Below are 19,370 nucleotides of genomic sequence, written 5' to 3'. Positions count from 1 at the left end.
TTAATAAATGCTGTAGTTCTGTTCAGTTGCACAAGATTCAACTGAGCAGCTTTCATTGTTTTCTACAGTAACTGCTGCTCTATTTATTCACAAGAGGTGACCTTCTAATAACCTTATACTGTGGCTATGAATGAATGGAAATTTGAGTTTGACCTTACTTTATGACCTCTGTAAAAAGAATTATACTACAATGATTTTGTGTCTTTATGTCAGCATGTCAGCTAAATACTTCATTCAGTTGCTAACTGGATAATGCATTTTCAAAACAACTCACAATGCTGAATGTACTTTTAAATATACTGCTAAATGAAGCAAAAATTCAACTATTTTAAAAAATATTTAAATATATCTGACATTTAAGAAATATTAGACCTATTGAATTTAGTTAGAATGCATTGTACATTAAAAAAGTTTTAGCTTCCATTAGGAAGCAGTACCTATGAATAATACATATTTTTCTAATGTCTTTTTATGTACACAAACCCAGCAATTTGTACTTAGCTTAAAAGAAATCTAAATTACAGGTAAACCATCTAATGTGTCCCTTACTACCTTTTGGCAAGCTTAGTCTAATCAGAGTTTTTCCACTAAATTACCCAGTTCAACAGAAACCCTGCACAATTATACCCTGCTCTCTAAAATAGCACATGATCTTTGCTCATGTGGGTAATTGCCAGGGTGGAAAATTACAAGTGAGGATGATGGTACAGATGTGCTTTTTCAGTTGACCAAACAAAATGAAAGAAAACAAAGATTTTTTGCTTCACAATGCCTTCTATTTAAAATGCCCTGTTTTAGACACATTTGCACACACATAAATAAATATAATGGGAATTTTCAACAGATTTTTCTAAGAAAAAATGCATTCTTCTTTTGTCAGTAAAGATTCAGTTTTAAGGAAGAGAAAGTATTTATAAACCATCAACACATGAAAAATGCATGTTCAATGTTTGCAAACTATAACAATGTACACTATGATACTTATCAAATTAAAGTTGTTGAAGAGGCCTCTGATGTAGAACAGATACACTGGAGAAAATATTTTTCAATTGTATACAAAGATTAAAGACAAGCAATTGCAGCACTGACAGGATAAAAAATGTTTGCCTGCAATTATTTTTACTACTGCATTTACTGGTCCCCATCACCGAAAGCACAAATTACATTTTAAGAGGATGAAGGTAGGTCATCATGAGCAATGTCCTTTGTATTCACCAGAAACTGCTGCAGAACCATGCCCACATGAAATCTCATGAAATCCATTTTCCAGATCTTGCAACCCCCTGCCCTCCTTCCATCTATCTCTCCCCACAGGTACTCCTTGCTATGTATACCTTTGGAAGCTGTTCTCTATTTTATGTTTGCTCAGGGAGATTCTACCAAGTTGTGTGCATTTTTTGTCTCTTACAAGTGATTACTTTATGTTGTACCCAAAAAACATCATTAAGCATTGTTGTTAGTGGAGGGTTTTGTTTTTGAAATATTTGGGCTATTTTCAAAACTGCCCTGCTTATTCTCAAATACAAAGCGAAACAAATAAGCTCTAGCAATTATCTTGTATCACCATACATTGGCACCAGTCTTCACTTATGGAAATAGAGTGATAAAGATCTTTCTACATTACAGGGAGATGCAAAAAGGAAAAGGAGATACAGAATGAGGTAAAGGTGATGGAGAGCCTAGAAGAGCACCTGTTTGAATCTAGACCACCACAGAATCCCTTCATACAAGTGACAGCAGTCACTTCTCTTGATATGAGTAGCGTAACGTGTATTAGAAAAAAGGGGGTTGAAAAAGAACTTATGTTGACCTGAGAAAATGTGCTACAGGCAGTACTGAAAATCAAATTGCCTTTCTTTACTAACATTGAGAAATACCTGGACTGAAGATCTTCTACCACTCCTCAGGAGTGAGGAGAAACTGAGATCTGCACCATGTTACTTTTCCTATCTCTGAGCATGTCATCACGAACAGTATTTGTATTTGAGGAGGAGGACAAGGAAAGTTAACAGATGTCTTATGTGTAAAAAAGTCTGGTTTTTTTTTTGAGAGGTGCAAGAATTTGCATCTCAAGAATAGCTGCATAACTATTTCTAGCGATGTAGGCACAGACCAGAGACAAGCATTGCCCACCTTCTACAGTCTCAGCTAAGCAGCATTACTGTTGTCTATCATAAAGCAGACTTTTGTCCTAGTTTTGAGTTGCTTTGAAATAAACATACTTCTTTCCTGTTCAACGTGACTATGAAAAAGACTAAGAGGCATCCATGTCACACTTGGACAGCATACTGCATACTCTGTCTTGAGGGCTCCATCATCTCTAAGTCTACTATTAGTGAAAGAACAACCCAAAGTCAACACAGGAATAGGAACTAGGTAAGGATTAGCTACTTTCAGCCTCATTTCTCACAAAATTTAGATGGTTATGTATCTGCATTAAGAGAAGCAAGTGAAAATAACCAAAAAAGTTATCAGCACTTTTCAAGAAATACAGTTATCTATTTCATGATTCACAACTGAGTATCTTGCAAGGTGTCTAGATGCTGCAGAGGCTCGTTTGCTCTTTATAGCTCCTTTTATTAGTGGTTCCTAACAGCATTACTGAACATGTCTTTCATATGATTCCTTAACTACTGCCTCTTTGCACTGCTTTGCTATTCACTGTAAATAGCATGTGTCAGAAAGGGAATAAACATCCATATATGGTACAAACTGCAACTGAATATCAATGCTATTTTTTCAGATGTCTTTTTACAAATCATGCCACAAGCCATCTGCTCAGTGTTAGGCTAGACAGAAGAAGCACTAGAGGATCTGCCTTTTCTAAGGTTTCTGAATACTGATAGAGAACAGAATATGTAATTATTTTGAAATTATATATGCAATGTTATGTATGTATATTCCTGTAGGATCTATAATCATGAACAAGGATGGAAATTGTTTTCCTCCTGTCAACCAAAAGTATGTGCTTTATTTTTTCTCATTTAGAATAAAGTAATCAAAACCATCTGACAAGTGTTTAACAACAACAAATACATAACTACTGAGAGTTATAGATAGAATAAATTCACTGTTTCTCAGGACTTCATAATGTTACCTAGCTGGAGGAACATCAGTTCCTACTTATCTCCTCTGTAGAGCACAAACTTGTAAATACAGGCTAAGCTCATCCTCACTTTGTAGTTCAGCTTCACGGAAAACTAAGACAAAAATACAGATCCTTTGGGCTTAGCTTCCCTCTAATCTATTCTGTCAAGGATCACTCATAAAAGGCAGATTGCTGAGATGCTGATCATCTCTCAAACATGCAAGTGACAGTAAGTCAGAAGAAACATTTCATTTCTGTGTAATGGCCTAACACCCACAGACTTCGTTGATGACTAAAAGATCTGTCATCCTCTTACACTTTCAAACACTTGCTCCAAGAAAATGGAGGGGAGAAGGGTAAATTAGAGGACAGCTTATTTATTGCCTCATAATTAAAGTAAGTCTGAAACATAATCTTAACCCTTCTCCCCCCAAAAATCAGGTTGTTAACTACTTGTGTCTGCTAAGCTATGCACTAAAGAGTGATGTTTCTCTTTGCCTTGCTCCAGCTGCCCTGTATACACTCCTAACAGTACAGCTGAAAACAAAAACTTTTCGAAAAAGTATCAGCTTTGGAAATTTTGTGAACTACTTCTTGATTTGACTTGAATCACTGAGTAACATCAAGAAACATGCATTGATAAACTTCAGGAATGTAATATTAACAATACTTAAATTCCTCTCAAACAAAACTGAGAAGGAAAAAGTGTTAGTATTGACTCCTGCAGTATATTCACTGGTGGCACATGCAGGTTATCTCTCACACTCAAGAGAGCAGCAATTATGTTGTGATTCATGGAGAAGCTTTTAAAGTTATCTTTCTGAACAATGCCTCATCCACCAAGCTTTTGGGTTATCTAAACAAAATAAAATAAGCCAACAAACTAATATTGGCAGCTTCATTCTATTCTTATTTGTCAGTTCTCTTCTCTGCAGAAAATTAGGCATGTTACCACACCGTTTAAACTTTCAACCTGCTTTAGGTATTGGGCATTGAAAAGAATCTCTTCTTACAGGGATATCATCAAAAATATTTCCTTTAGCAAACATGTCAGCATTTGATTTATAAAGAGGTACTTCTAGTTTATAGTAAAATATACTATGATATTGCCTGTATTTTTCATAACATATTCACAGAAAGTGCTGAATGTGCACAATATGGCATTTACCAGTCTTCACATCATGCTTTGGTGACATAAAACCAGTTTAAGCTCTTGGTGTTTCAAAGAAATGTGAAGTTCTTCAAAACTAGTTTGTCAATAAGCATATACTTATCAGTGGGCCATAATGAGTGGACCAGGACCCAGGTTAATTTATCTTTGTTTCATGACTTTGAAAGCTGGCAAGAAATCAGCAAGATTAGAAATACATCATGTGGGAATATTGTCCATTATGTACACCAGTCTGTCAGGTCATCATCTAAATGCCATTCCTGTTCCACTGCAAACATCCTTTACATCTTGCATGGGGCACTTAAGGTGTATCTGCCTTCTGCAAACACGTGGCAGAGTAGCTACAATCAAGTCAAGACATTACTACAGTGCAGTACCAGTGATGTGGAGGATTCCACCACAAATCTGAAATCAGTGAAGGCCCATAACCCGGCTCCTTAGGTAACAAACCTACTTGTCACATTTACAGGTCTGGGAAGAGAATGCTGATTGCCTCTCTAAGCGTAAATGCCCCTTTACTTTCTCTAGTCCCAGTTTTCCATCTGCAAAAACACATGGCTTACCACACAGATAAAGGTCATAAAACATTAGAAACATGAGGGCCATATGAAAATCTCAAACAGATATAGAACATGACCTAGATCTAGACACAGACAAATACTGAGAGGATTTAGACTACTGAGCCCTTCAGAAACTAAAATGGCTTTATGTTAACGAAAATCCTTCCATCCTCTCCATATTGCCAAAAGTCCATGAACATACGTTAAGAAATTGAACTTATTCAAAGCTTTCTGTGCTTAAGGTCCTACTGCTGCCACAAAGGCAGATACATTTTTTTTGACCACACTATTAATCCCTTAACCTGAAAAGGTATTAATAAGATGCTTCACTGTATCTGTTATACTCACATTAAATTCTGAAATGAAACTCAAAAAACAATCATATGGTTTTAAATCACACTGAAACTATACAGGTGCATTGTCTGTTTATATCATTAAAAGTACTGTAATAATTTCTGTGATGTAAGTCTGATAATTTCCATTCACCTGTTCCAAAGGGAGCATGAGGTTAATAAAAAGATGCCAATTTAAATGAGAAGTACCATAATCAGAATTTCATTTTTTCATTTGCTCTCCTACTGTCAAATCCTGTAGAGTAAATGGCTGTCAGATTTTTGAGGAAAAAGATATGAGGATTTTTACATCACTGATTTTTATTGGATAACGAGGCTGGTGGCATACCTGGATCTAGACTGCCATTTTATGTGTGCTCAAATTAAATTTACATTATTTAACAACCTTCTTGAAGCTCTGTTGATATTACGTGTACTCTAATTATTGCTGTACCTTGAAGTTGTGTAAGTAATTACATTAGCTTGAATTCAAGTAGGATTGTTAAATTTCAGGAACAGGTACAAGAGGTAACAGGAAGAAAGAGTACAGCAGTTAAATATATTCGTAGAGCTGGACTACATACAACCATTATACTCTTTCATAGGTTTCCTTGTTTTAAAATTGTCTAAATACTGATAATCTTCAGTAAGAAGACAAAAATTCATAGTCTTATCAGAATTCCAGCTTGATATGATTCAATTTAGACCATGAACTGAAGAAATCATTCTTATTCCCTTCTGCCCTTCTTCCATATATAGAATCACCAAACTAAGAACCAACAGTTTCACATGCTGAAAAGTCATAGCACATATTTCTATGTACACATGCAAACAAATATGTACATGAGGCCTTGGGGTCGTAACAGCTATACCTTAGCCTTAACATAAAAATCTGTTTCTAACCAAACCTGCTTTCAAGCATACCGTAAGATTTTTTGGTGTGGTTTGTTGCTGATTTTTCAAAACAATAATTTTAAAAGCCTCATACATGGGTCAGCTCCTATATAATTTACCTGAGAATATTTTTCAGCCTACTACAATGATTACTCCTGTCATGGTGCTGGGATTCTGTAACACTGCTGTAAGGGCACTGATCACAAGATATTGTTGGATGCTTTTTAAAAAGAAAAGTATGAGGGAAAGAAAAAATATTAACGTAATGTCGTTTGGCAAACTTCTACTAATAAAGAAAATTAAAAATTGAAGATTAAATATAATGCCTTATTTACTGTACTGATTAACTATTTATGATTTTATATTTGGATATAATGGTGGATGATATCAAATTTCTAACCATTACAAAACCATCTCCACAAAAAAAATAGCTGTTCTTTGTTGTTTGTTTTGCTTTGTTCTTAAAAAGCAGGGAACTGCTTCAGAGAGTACAGCAAAGGGTTACAAAGATGATTAGGGAACTAGGCCACCTCCCTTATGAAGAAAGACTGAAGGACTTGGGGCTTTTTAGCTCAGAGAAGTCTGAGGGGGATCATATCAATGCTTTTAAATACTTAAAGGGTGGGTGTCAGGAGAATGGGACCAGTGGTGCACAGCTATAGGACATAGGAAGTTTGATCTGAACATGAGGAGGAAATTCGTTACATTGGGGGTAGTGGAGCACTGGATTGGGGTGGTGGAGCACTGGATCAGAATGCCCAGAGAAGTGGTGTAGTCTCTGGTTTTTGAGTCATTCAAAACCTTTTTGGGTGCTGTCCTGTGCAACCTGCTCTAGGTGAACCTGCTCTGGTGCAGGGGCTGGACTAGATGATCTATAGAGGTCCTTTCCAACCCCTATCATTCTGTGACTCTGTGATATGTGCAGTGTGGTTTTAACACAATTAGTAACCTTTTGTGTTGAAGTGCTTTGTCAGCACTAATAGATTATCTATGTTCTACAAATTAATTCATTTTATTAATTCTAGTACAGAAGGATTTTGAATTCAGACTCCAATCTACATTTAAGTTTGCGTTAGTTATAATCACGACTGTTTTCTGAACTATAACTAAGCTTACACCTTAATAAAATCAGTGAATCTTGGGTCTGCAATAGCAGAATCTCTGTGGAAGGAGAGCCAAACCGGTAATTTGTAAAACTGAACTCCAATGCAGTGATATTAAAATAACAGAAGGATTTATGAACAGTTCCTCTCCTTGTTACACCCAGATTAGTGTGTCATCTGGGTGAGGCTGAGGACTTAAGAGTATTTCACCTAAACTAATAAACCTATTTACTGAATCTGAACTACGTGCTGAACTTTACTTCTAATGAGTGTTGACTGATCTTGGCAAATAAAGTGAATTAGACCACACATAGCTGAGCCAGACAAGTCATCACTAGTCTGTGTGTCCTCAGGGGATAGAATGAATAAAAATTATTTCTCAGTTTATTTTTCTTAAAGGATCACCACAAACTCTCATGCTGACAGTAGCACTATCTTGACATTCTTTCAGAGCTGTTCTTAACACTGGTTATATCCTGTCTTGTTGAGATATTTTTTACAAGTTAAAAAATGGAGCCATTTTAACAGTTTATTTTATTTTTATCTATCCAAACACTTACAACACACTCATCACCCCCATGTTTGTAAGCCTGAGATCTGAGTGTTGTCACACAAAGGATTAGCGTGCAAATACCCCAGAGCCTGGGGTACTCCATGTCAAACAAAGGGTTTCATCCTTTTTTTCCAGCACAGCAGTGCCGAGGTTTCAAGGGGGTCTGCTCTGAGGGGTGCTGGACTGTGGGGTCAGAGGTTTGACTCAGCTCTCCCTGACACCCTGAGAAACTCACATCACATCTCTCTGCCTTGGTCTCCAAGCAGAAAGGAAACAGCAATAGCTCTCAAGAGGTATGCCTAGAATGCCAAATTAAAAATTCTGACACTATGAATATTTTCTAAAAAAAAAAAAAATAAAAATGCATAAAATCTCACTAAAGGGTTTGGGTATTATCACATCTAATTGCTTCTATCAAAAGCACTGTTCTAATGCCATCAACACTGCCATTTTTGTAAAATGAAAATAGGAAAAATGATCCTGACCTAACAAAAACATAAACACAAAATACTGTGCATTTAAAAGTTTTGATGCTTTCATTTAGTTGAAGTAAGAACCATGAAAAAGTATTTTCGCTTTGCTTGTTTCATTGCAAGTCATTTGTGGCTCATATCAGCAACCAAATGCAATATATGTTCTGCATCCATGCTGATCTCTTGACATAAGTATGGCTGGAAGAAAGGAAAGGTCACTTCTTTCAGATGTACCTTTCATCACAAAAATAACTTGGCAGAATTACAAATTTACTGCTCCCTGGACATCTTTTTTCCTATATGTTTTGACTGCTGGATTCAGAGCATGAGAGCACAGTAAGGGGCACATGGTGCATTCCCCAGCTGGGGGATGGATCACACTGACACAGGAGCTCAGGACCAGCCTAGTCTTGGTGGGGCTGAGGGTGGCCTCATCCAGTGAGGGCCCTGCTGAGAGGGTGTGACAAGGAGGCTATGGCAGGGTCCAACCCCAGGGATGGAGGACTGCCTGCCCCACCTGCCCCACACTCTGGCACACGAATGCAAGACAGCAAATGCTTTCAGAGCAAGCACTGAGGGGTGTCTGCACTTTCTTGTGTCAGAAAGACTTGGGAGACACATAGTCGACCTCTCCAGATCAGTAAATACAGAATTGCATTGCTAAAGTTTGGTTGCAGTACCTACTCTTGACTTAGTTTACTTGTATTTGTGCTGCCTTTTACCTGGATTTAGTAAATTCTAGAGCCACTGGCCTCCCATAATTTTTGCTGTAGTTCAATTCTTTAAAATAAAGAAAAATAATTTACTGCATTATAGAGAAGTGGTGTTGCAGTCAGATAAACTGGATCTTCTGTAAAACATTTTAAGGGTAAAATCATAATGAAAGCTATTGCTTTCTTTCAAAACTTTCAGTCTGGAGAAGAGAAGGCTCTGGGGAGACCTTATAATCACATTTAAATATCTGAAGGGGACCTACAGGAAGGCTGGGAAAGGACTGTTTAGAAGAGCTTGTAGTGACAGGACAAGAGGCAATGGTTTTAAAATGAAGCAGGCAAGATTTAGGTTAGACATAAGGAATAAATTCTTACAATGAGAGTGGTAAAATACTGGACCAGGTTGCCCAGGAATGCACTTGAGGTCCTGTCCCTGGAGACATTCAAGACTAGACTCAATGTGACCCTGGACAGCCTGATTTAGTTGGGGAAGTCCCTGTTTACTGCAGGAGAGTTGGACAAGATGAACTTTGAGGGTCTTTCCAACCTGATGGAATCTGTGAATCTGTAAAACAATATACAAAGGTTTGGTCTTATTTTTCATTCGCAGAAACTGCAAGCTGCTACAACAGCAGGTTTCCAAAAAAAAAGAAAAATAAAAAAGCCAAAACCCTCTCAAAACCCAAACCACTCTCTTTTGGCATGGATGTGTGTCAGAGCCAGGCAATTGGGAACACAACAGTGCTTGGATCACATTGCACTACTGAACATATCACTACACAGGAAGCTGGAACTATTCAGACATTATTTTAGAGACATCAAAAGCATTTGCAGCAAAATATAATAATAACATCTCTTTAAAAGTAACAGTACATCTGCTAAACCTCTTTGTTTAAAGGACACAGCTCATTTGCTCCCTGGAGATTTTCAGCTGTGCTGTATATAAGCTTGAATGATCATAAAAAAAGCAAATATTACCTGCCATGGCGTTTTGTAAGTACATTGTAAGATGGTCCTGAAGTTCTTTTTAACCACACCTTTTGTTCCCTGTATGTTTCCCAGATATCTAGGATCTGAGGTGAAAACATGGTTAAAAAGAACTCAATGTTGGTATAGTGTTAGAGGACAAAATTAACATGTCCTTTGCATACAAGCTTCAAACAGCCTGAAAAAAGCAGAAGGAACTGGGGTTACCTCTAATTGAATCATAGTATCCAGACAACTTGCACACACCTAACCTTTGTTCTCTTACTATAAAGCTTTCAATTACATGTGGAAAAATGGAGCACAATAAAAGCTAGGGCATCTATTCACACCACAGGAACCCAGTTTAATTATTCCCACTAGGAGATATGAAGCATTTCCTAATGCAAATATTGGACTGTCAGAACATTGACATCAAGGACCTCCACTGTATTTTCCCCCCACAGGGAAGAACTATAAAAAAATGTGCATTTTGCACACAATTTAAGCACAGTATTTTCTGATGATATGGCTATGGAATTAAAAAGGCAAATCTCTACATTTTCAGTAAAGTCCTTGCATATTTATATAAATCAGCATAATGGCTTACTGCAAAATGCATCTATTTCTCTGAACATTGAGATGCTCTGCATTTGTTCATGGACCTGCCATTAAGACATAAGTAACTTTTTGTAAGTAACATGCATTTTAGTGCTATTTCACCATTAGCGACACATTTACTAATTAGCACCAGTTACAATCAAAATGGGCAATAAAGATCAAAATTTCCATTGTAAAGAAATGCCTTATGAATGGCAATAAATCTTGGCTTTAAAGAGGGTAGACTGATTTGCTGGTTTAATCAAGTCAGAAGATTTTTATGCCATAAAACTCAAAATTGAAGCTTCAACCTGCACCAAATTAATATTTACTGCCAAGTATTGAATCCAGCCTCTATCTTATTATCTGCCAGTGCTTCACCCTTTGACCTCGCTCACAGTTACCTCCATGTCCTCTTTAATCACTTGCTCTCTTGGGCCTCCTTTTCTACTTCCAAGGTGTTTCCAGTGTTTTCTACTGGTTTGTGAATTGAGGCACTTTCCAAGCAATGACTATAGGCTGGTAACTAGGGCTCCACCACAGAGCTCAGCTGCAGCACAGCTGACAGTCTTCTTCACTATGTATTTGAGTACCACAGCAATTTAAAAAATTATATTACCATGACAGTACATCCAAAACCCCTCCCTCCACCCCCCACGAAAATGGGATGGGAGGAAACAGAGAAGTTGGGATCAAGGGAGCCAGGGGAGATACCTTCCCCTCCCAGGCTATGGTTGGCTGACGCACTGGAGCCCTTCACCTCAGGCCATGTGTCCTGCCAGGCACAGACCCCATGCTGGGTCAAGTCTGGGCATGTTTAGGCAGCGAACTAATGGTTATTGGCTTCTGGCCTTTTGTTTTGGCTTTGGACATGCTTTATGGTAATGTATGACACAAAAATTAGCCTGGCTTGATAAAACAGGCGAGCTGCAGAGCACAGCTCTCTTGGGTCTTTGCCCCCCACACACGTGGATTGTAAGCAGCAGCAGCAGTTCAGGAGGATTTTCCAATAAAAAGAGAATTTCCCACAATCAGCAAGCAGGATTGTGAGTAACTGATTATTCCTAAAGTCTCTGGGAACGTCCTTCCTTTTGTTAGTGGGGTAACATATTGCTTTTGGATTTGCCTTTCTCCAAATACTATTCAAAAACTATTTGTAACCATTTGTATTGTGAAGATAATTTCTCAAATACCGAATCTTTATAACTTTTGTATTACGTTCCAAGGGAGGTGGAGTCAAATTAATAAATAATTAATATATTATTAATTTCTTGCTTTAGTACCCCTTTATTCACAACAATTGCCTATACTTTACAATAAAAGGAAATATGATGGTAATGAATTTACATAATATGATGGTCTGAATTTACAGAGTACCATACAGAGTCTATGGATTTCATGTGAAGTCACTTGAAACAGCAACTGAGTCTCAAAGCACGTATCTATCACAAGCAAAAGCTTTTTACTCCAGTGACAAATGTACGAAATAGCTTTTAAGAGACTATCTGTGCCTTTTCATGAAAAGCATCTCACATTTGATCCTAGGAAGAAAAATGATCATGACTGCACTACATTTAAAAAAAAAGTTATAAAGCTTAATGTTGGAGGAAAAGTGGCACTTACACTGTCCTCTATGCTGTGCTAGGAGGCCAACCATTTTTACTTTTACCAGAAACAGTTTGGTTATGAGCAAAAGTAAACTGATTCTCAGTGTCTATAGTGAATTATGAAGTACATGCATATGTCAATTATATATATGCATATATATAATATGGCTTCATTCAAAGTACTAGACTTAACATAGTGTTTTCTTTCAGCATTAAGTTCAAAAAATCTTTCCAATGGATTTTTATGTTTGGTTGGGTTTTTTTTAAAGCTAGATAAATGACATGCTTTAGACAAATGTAGTAGATCCACCGGTTCAACTTCTGTATGGAGACATATACGCATCTTTGTCATACACAGAGCTCAAAATTGCTACCATGTGCCAAATAAACTTTTACAGATGTTCAGCAACAAAGTTCAAAGAAACTGCATTGTGTCTTCCTGGATATATACCAGCCAAATACATAAAAACAAAGAAATGTCAAGATATCAAATGAAGTGTCTGTTTGTTGATGTTGAGAAAAATGAGAGATGCATTACAGGTATTATTCTTTCTTTCCCATTACTCTGCAGTGGTTTTTGGCTTACATCACGACAGATTCCAGCTAACCTATGACAAGATTTAAAGTGACTTTTCCTCCTGGCTTTCAAAAAGATATTTCTACATCACAGTGAGGAATTCTCCTCTGAGAAACTTCTGTGTGCACCCATAGAAACCAATTCTCTTTCTCTCAGTATTATGTGTATTACCAGGAGGAGAACAGACTCTTGTTGGGTGAGGTTATTTTTGTAAATTTAATCACACACACAAAAAAATATTCCTTGGTAGAACAAATAGTATCCTAGATAAGGTATGCCTAAATATGGCATCACCTCTGCCCCAAAGGTTCTGATTTTACTTTATATTGCTTTAAAGACAAATACAATGCCAATTCATGTAATAAATCTAAAAATCCTGTAATGAACCCTGTAACTCTATAGTAAGTTTAATTCATTATGTTCTCTTGACTGCTTACTTGTTCTGTACTTCTGTGCCCACTAATCCATTTTCCCTAAGGCCATTTCTAACATTCCTAACTTTTAAACATTTGAACATCTCCAGTCAGTCCTTAAATAATACCTCTTCTCCACCAGGAAATATTTCCTTTTTTTCTCTCCATTGTGGAATTTCCATTTACCTCTTTAGCCCCAAAACGCCCTCATGCACACCCTCCAAATTACACTTCCCTAAGGCACAGGACAAGCAATATTCAGTCCTTGAACAGTGACAGGTTTAAAGTATAATATTTCACAGCCCATTAGGGCTCAAAAGAGAGGCTTTTTTAGCATTTATGGAGCCACAAATTCCCTTTCCAATAAGAGAGACCTTGCTTATACTCTGAATTATTCACTCACTCTGTATTCATTCACATATGTATGTGTGCCTTTATCTATACCTATCTATCCATCTATCTATCTATATACACACACACACAGAGGTACAATCAACCTAATAAAAATGTCTTTATTTACATTGGTCATGTTTTTTCAACAGCCTATTTCTGGAAAAGCTATACTAGATAATTTTTAAAGTTTTCTACGATTTATTGCTTATCATTTCCTTTTCTAGTTCCTTACAAGTGACTTTGTTCTATGAGAGGAATCACGAAAAGGAAGAGATGAGAAATAGCATCAATGAAACTGAGAAACAATTCATGAGGGTTTTATGAAGGTAGATGTTTTCCTCCATGCAAGTTACATGGTACACATAGAATTCACGGTGTTTTGGTATAACATAAAGGTTTTATTCACCTTTCCTTGGGATGAACTGCAGAAGAATTTACGGCTTTCACAGCCCATACCATCAAAAGCTCTTGCCAATAAAAATCACTACCAGCCCTTCAAGCTGTCTTCTTCTCTAAAATCTAACAAGCAGATTATTTTCTTTTTAATAAAGAGATAATTCATTAGAAAACAAATTTTGTGAACAGTAAAATTAATGAAACCTGATTTCCTGAAGATTTGTATATAATAACCAGTATCTATAATAACCAGTTACTTCAGTATCTAACAATACAGCCACTTCAACTGTAGCTTGTTTAACAGCAGCTCTGCTCTCTAGTGTCTTGTCAGGGCTGAACACATGGATAGAACTTCCTCCCAAGTTTCAAACACCCTGTCTTTCTTATCTAGGTACCTGTATTTGTAAGAATGGAATATGGGAGAAACTGGGCCTTCCCTTATTCCTTCAGATTTTGTTGAAATTGGCTAGCAAGTTTAAAAAAAATAAATCAGTCATTGTGGGAAACATTCACACGCATGTGGACGCACATGTGCATGCACACCCAGGCACACATCGTGTAATCACATAAACCTCATTTCCTTTAGAAACCAGGCTAAAAATGACATAGCAACAGCAGATGTGAACAGTTATGAAAAGCAGCTGCAAAAGTTTTCCATGAAACAAACAAACATACATAAGGTTAACATGCATACAGGTTCCTTTAACAAATCTCCACTAGCAAGCCTTTGAACTATTTACACAAATATTTTAAATATCCTCTTTCTGTGGGGCAGAGGATGCACATCTTGACATCAGTTTGTGTAAGACATGTTTCTTATTTTCTCTGGCCCAAATTCTTAGCCACTGAAGTCAATAGAAGCTTTATCTCTGAATTTTAAATATACAGTCAGGATTTCTTTCTCTGATTTATCTGGGTCTGTCCATATCGCCCCTTTCTCTGGCTGCACTTAATAAAGTTTTTATACTATCTGCATGACATACATAAAAATATTTGAGTAATTTCAAAGTCTACCACTGACAAAATATGTATGAAATTCATTGTAATAAAATTAATTAGAACCCAAAGACATTTGGAAACAAGTGTCACCACAAAATAGCCCAGTAGTCTTAACTAGAGAGAGAAGCTTTTCACCTCTTCTGACAACAGAAAGCAGTTTGGGTTCTCCTAGACCAATATGAAAACCATATAGCAAACACTGTTACATAGAACTTCAAAAGCTATCTGGAAATTACACTGTGAGATGTATCATCCTGGTAACATAAAAACATAGGATTGTGAGGGACCTCAGAGAGGGATAACAGAATCCAGATTCAACATCCCCTCTTCCAGTATGCAAGAAATGTAATCCAGAAATCCAGAACATACCTACCTTTTGTACTCTGTGTTTCTTCCCTCAGCTGCCTCAGAAACATTAGTAAGAAACAAATCTTAGAACTTGAATTAACTCACCCAAAAGACATCTCATGTTCAACAAATTATTTCAAATATTATTCATACATGGCTTGACATTATTAGCTTCCAGTACATCACTAGAGGTACGTTTCCTCTTCAAGTACTCCAAAAGGAAAGCTGCCTGTATAGAACTTACGTTGTTTGAATGTTTCAGCTAAAGACAACACTTAATTGCTGGGTTTGTACCGCTTCCAGAGGTAAAAAGGGTTGGCTTAAAAAGCTTCTATGCAAAATGCAGTAAAAAAATAAAATATGCAACTACATTTTGAAATCCTTTAACATGGGCTCAGTTGTGCAGTGTACTGATCGTGCTCGGTTGGAAGTGAGCTCAAGGATCACCTGGTCCAACTTTTCTTAGGAAAAGCACAGTCTAGACGAGATGGCCCAGTGTCCTGTTCAGGCGAATAATAAAAGTATCCAATATTGAGGACTCCTTTACTTTTCTGGGGAAATCATTCCAATGATGATAGGTCTCATTCTGCAAAATTTTATTCCTATGTCCAATCCAGTACTCCTCATCTTTTCCCTGTGACTCCTTCTAAAAAGGGAGACTCCATTTTCCTTATAGCCACCCTTTAAATACTGAAACATAGTGGTAAGGTCTCCCCTAAGCCTTTTTTTCTCAAGGCTGAACACATTTCTCTCAGCTTTTCCTCATAGGGCAGGCTTCCTAGTACTTGGACCATCTTTGTGGCCTTTCTATGGACCCTCTCCAGCCTATTCACATCTTTCAACAGGAGCCAAAATCGAACACAGTACATCAGTGTGTCTTGACAAGCACTGAGTAAAGTGAGATAATGACTTTACCTCTACTGGTGGTGTCCTTGTTGATGCGACCCTGCATCCTGATAGCTTTCTTTACCACAATGGCACACTGTTCACTGATACTGAGCTTGTTTTCACCAGGACTCCAAGGTCCCTTTCCTGCTGCCTGTGTGCATTCCTGTTTGAAACACCATTCACAGTTTTTACAGTTTTCCCATTCCATCACATTTGAACTTTCTCATACACTGGGGATACAATGATGATTGGATTCTTATTAAGTATCAGTATAGTAAAAGTTTCTTACAATGTAAGTACTTCAAAGGTGATGACAATGCCGGAAGTGCTCTCCCTGGTAAAACCCATGTCACCTTCAAAGTGAGCATTCATTGTCCCACTGTTCCAGTTACTTAGGAAGGGGTAGGAGAGGCAAGTTCAAAGGAAGCCAGGAAATGAAGATATGAAATGTAAACAGCAAAACCGCCTCTATCTAGGATGACTCTACTAACATTTCAATTGCATTTTCAACAACACACTAAACTCATAATTAATGATGTCACTTAGCTTGCAGAGACAGCAGTAGAGTGTGCAGAATAATTTTGAAGGCTTACTTGCTGCCCATGTTTATCTGATGTATTGGGAATATAATTAGAAGCCAGTAATCGTGAGAAATTGGACTCCAGTGTGTGTGGTTGAGTGATGTTATCAGAGCTCTCTGTTGAGAAATATTACTACTTCCCAGTCCTGTTCAGTGTTTGGGTTAGAATTCTAGTTCATTAAAGAAAAAAAAAAAAGAAAAAAAAAATCAATATAAATTCTAATTCAGGAACCTATAAGAAAGATAGGGACAAGGAGTAATGGTTTTAAACTAAGAAAGGGTAAAATTAGACTAGATGTAAGGAAGAAGATCAGTCAGGTAGGACTGGATTCTGAACAACCTGATGTAGTTGTAGATGTCCATTGTCACTGCTCACTGCAGAAGGTATCTTCCAACCCAACTCATTTTATGATTCTAATATTCTATTTTGTAAGCACATGTCTAGTCTTTTACTTTGCTAGCACATACTTCTTAATCTTGTCTATAATCTTGTAATAAAATGACAGTCATCAAGAACATTAAAGATATCCCTCCACCTCAAAATACATAAATATTGTCTTGTGGGTTTTATCCTCTCAGATGTGTTTTGGACTCTTCAGGATTAGGGTATGAGTATTAGTTTGAGACTGCTGTCAGATCACTGAAAACTGATCTTCACTGCAGTATACAAATTGCTATACAATTGCATGTGACAGAGAATACAAAGCCAAATCACAATGCCAGGAGCACCCCATTAGCTGAAAAGTTTAGCAAAACTCACTACAATTTCTTTGAAAGAATATGAAGAGGGAAAAAAGACAAAAAAAAAAAAGCCTTCAATTGCTTTGTTCCAGTGTTGCATACTGATACATAAAGATAGTATCAGGAATTTTCATACTATGCATTTAGTTGTAGTAAAACTCACACACAAATGCTATTATATATCAAAATGTTGTTTTAGCCCCTCTCTAAAGAAGAAATAATGACTCCACTTTTTTCCAGTTTAAAAAGCAAAATTAAAACAAAACCTAAAATGAAAGCAAATTTCTGTGTCCTCAGTGAATCTTTAAAGTAAAGCAAATACAACTGATTTTTGTTTTGAATTTCCCTCAGGATCTGGCGTATTCTGCATCAGCTTGCCAAGTTTGGCTGCTTAGTTCACTAGAAAGAAAAAGAATTAGAATTAGGGGAATAAAAAAAAAATAATCATCCTGGCTTCTGGCAAAGTCCTTTTCCCTCCTGGAAGCTTTCCCAATAGTTATGGTTCCCCATTTCTTTTTGTATGGACAGCTCAGCCATCTCTGGGCTAGCTTACCTTCTGCAGTCCTCTAGATTTCTTTCCTGTGCTTCTTGGATCAAGTTCCCAAACCCTTACTCTCATAGCAGTTTTCACAAGTCCCGCCTTTTAAATGCTCTTCTCATTTCTGAACTGATTCTGGCACCAGTGTTTTCATAGTTCCTTTCCAGCAATGAGTCAATCTGTGGTGCAAGTCTCAGCACAGCAGCCACCTTCATCGTCTTCTTATTTTAACTATCAGTACCTTGCTTAGCACCTTACAAAAGGCCAGGTTTTAAAATGAGTTACAAAGGTCAGCAGCAGCTTTGCTACCTTTTGTCTGGAATTCAGGATTCCTCCTAAGGCTCATGCCTTATCTTGAGCAAGCTTTCAGATGTAGGTGCTTACTTAGATGGCAAATCCACTCACTGAGAAAATGGTTGCAGTTTCGTGGAAAAAATATGCCATGGAATACTTGAAAGATGGAAGTCTGTTTAGGTGCCATCTACTGAAAAAAAAAAAACCCAAACCCACACACTTGCAGTTGATGCTTTCTCTTTTTTTATAACAAGTCAATACAGCTTTGGAACATTGAAATGAACATGGCTTTGGATCCTAATGGACACAATAAAATAATCTAATCCTTGTCTCATTGTGAAATGCATGAAATGTAAGGAAGCCAGGAACTCTTTTCTGAAACCTATGCTACGAAAGAAGATATGCAACCTAGAGGTAAAATACTTTTAAGGAAATCAGGAAACAAAATTTATTTGTTGTAAAGGCATATAACTTATAAATCCATCAATATTTATACACAATAATTTTGCTTGCTGCTGTTAAAGAAAGACCTCTAAATCACAACCAGATTCTTACAGACAGCACTGTAAGAGCATTTAACAAAAAGGATTCATCCTAGCATTTTGAAGCCAAAGCTTTCAAGCTTTGGGATTTAGTAACAGCCACAAAGACACTATGAAGTCCTGAGATAACAAGGAACTCAACATGTACCTATCTTCAAGAATGAAAGGAGCATGTTCTTCTTAATGTGGCACACAGGTTGCACTGTCACATGTTATCAGTTCAACTCAGTATTTTGTAGTTTTAATACAGGTACATTAGCACCAACATGAAGATCAAAATCAGTTATTCTTTAGAGATTCTTACACAGCTTTGTCCCTTTTTGTGCACTACAATCAACAGTTCATATCCTATCAATTGCTTTCACACACTCAAAACTGGTATTCACTAATTATTAAAATGATGTAAATATTCCTGAATAAAATATTTTTTTCATTAGTCAATCATTTCTGTAACTTTGAATTGTCATATCATAGAGGAAGATGTGCATGAGATTAGGAGTTGAAATGAAATCTAAAATAGGATTCTGGCACTGAAGGTTATTTGCCATATGGAGATTCATGCCATATCAACCATTTTCTATATGGCTACGAGGGAAACATCTGC

At 37.0% G+C, this 19,370-nt stretch overlaps 1 protein-coding gene across 1 annotated transcript in view; it reads right to left on the bottom strand.

Moving 5' to 3' along the window:
* Positions 1-19,370, bottom strand: part of ROBO1 (roundabout guidance receptor 1) — a 540,195-nt gene that overhangs the window by 140,702 nt on the left and 380,123 nt on the right. The window lies entirely within an intron of this gene.

The sequence above is a fragment of the Indicator indicator genome, chromosome 1 (genome assembly GCF_027791375.1).
Source record: "Indicator indicator isolate 239-I01 chromosome 1, UM_Iind_1.1, whole genome shotgun sequence".
NCBI lineage: Eukaryota > Metazoa > Chordata > Aves > Piciformes > Indicatoridae > Indicator > Indicator indicator.
Note: the sequence above shows the minus strand (reverse complement) of the source record. Positions and strands in the feature narration are given on the sequence as shown.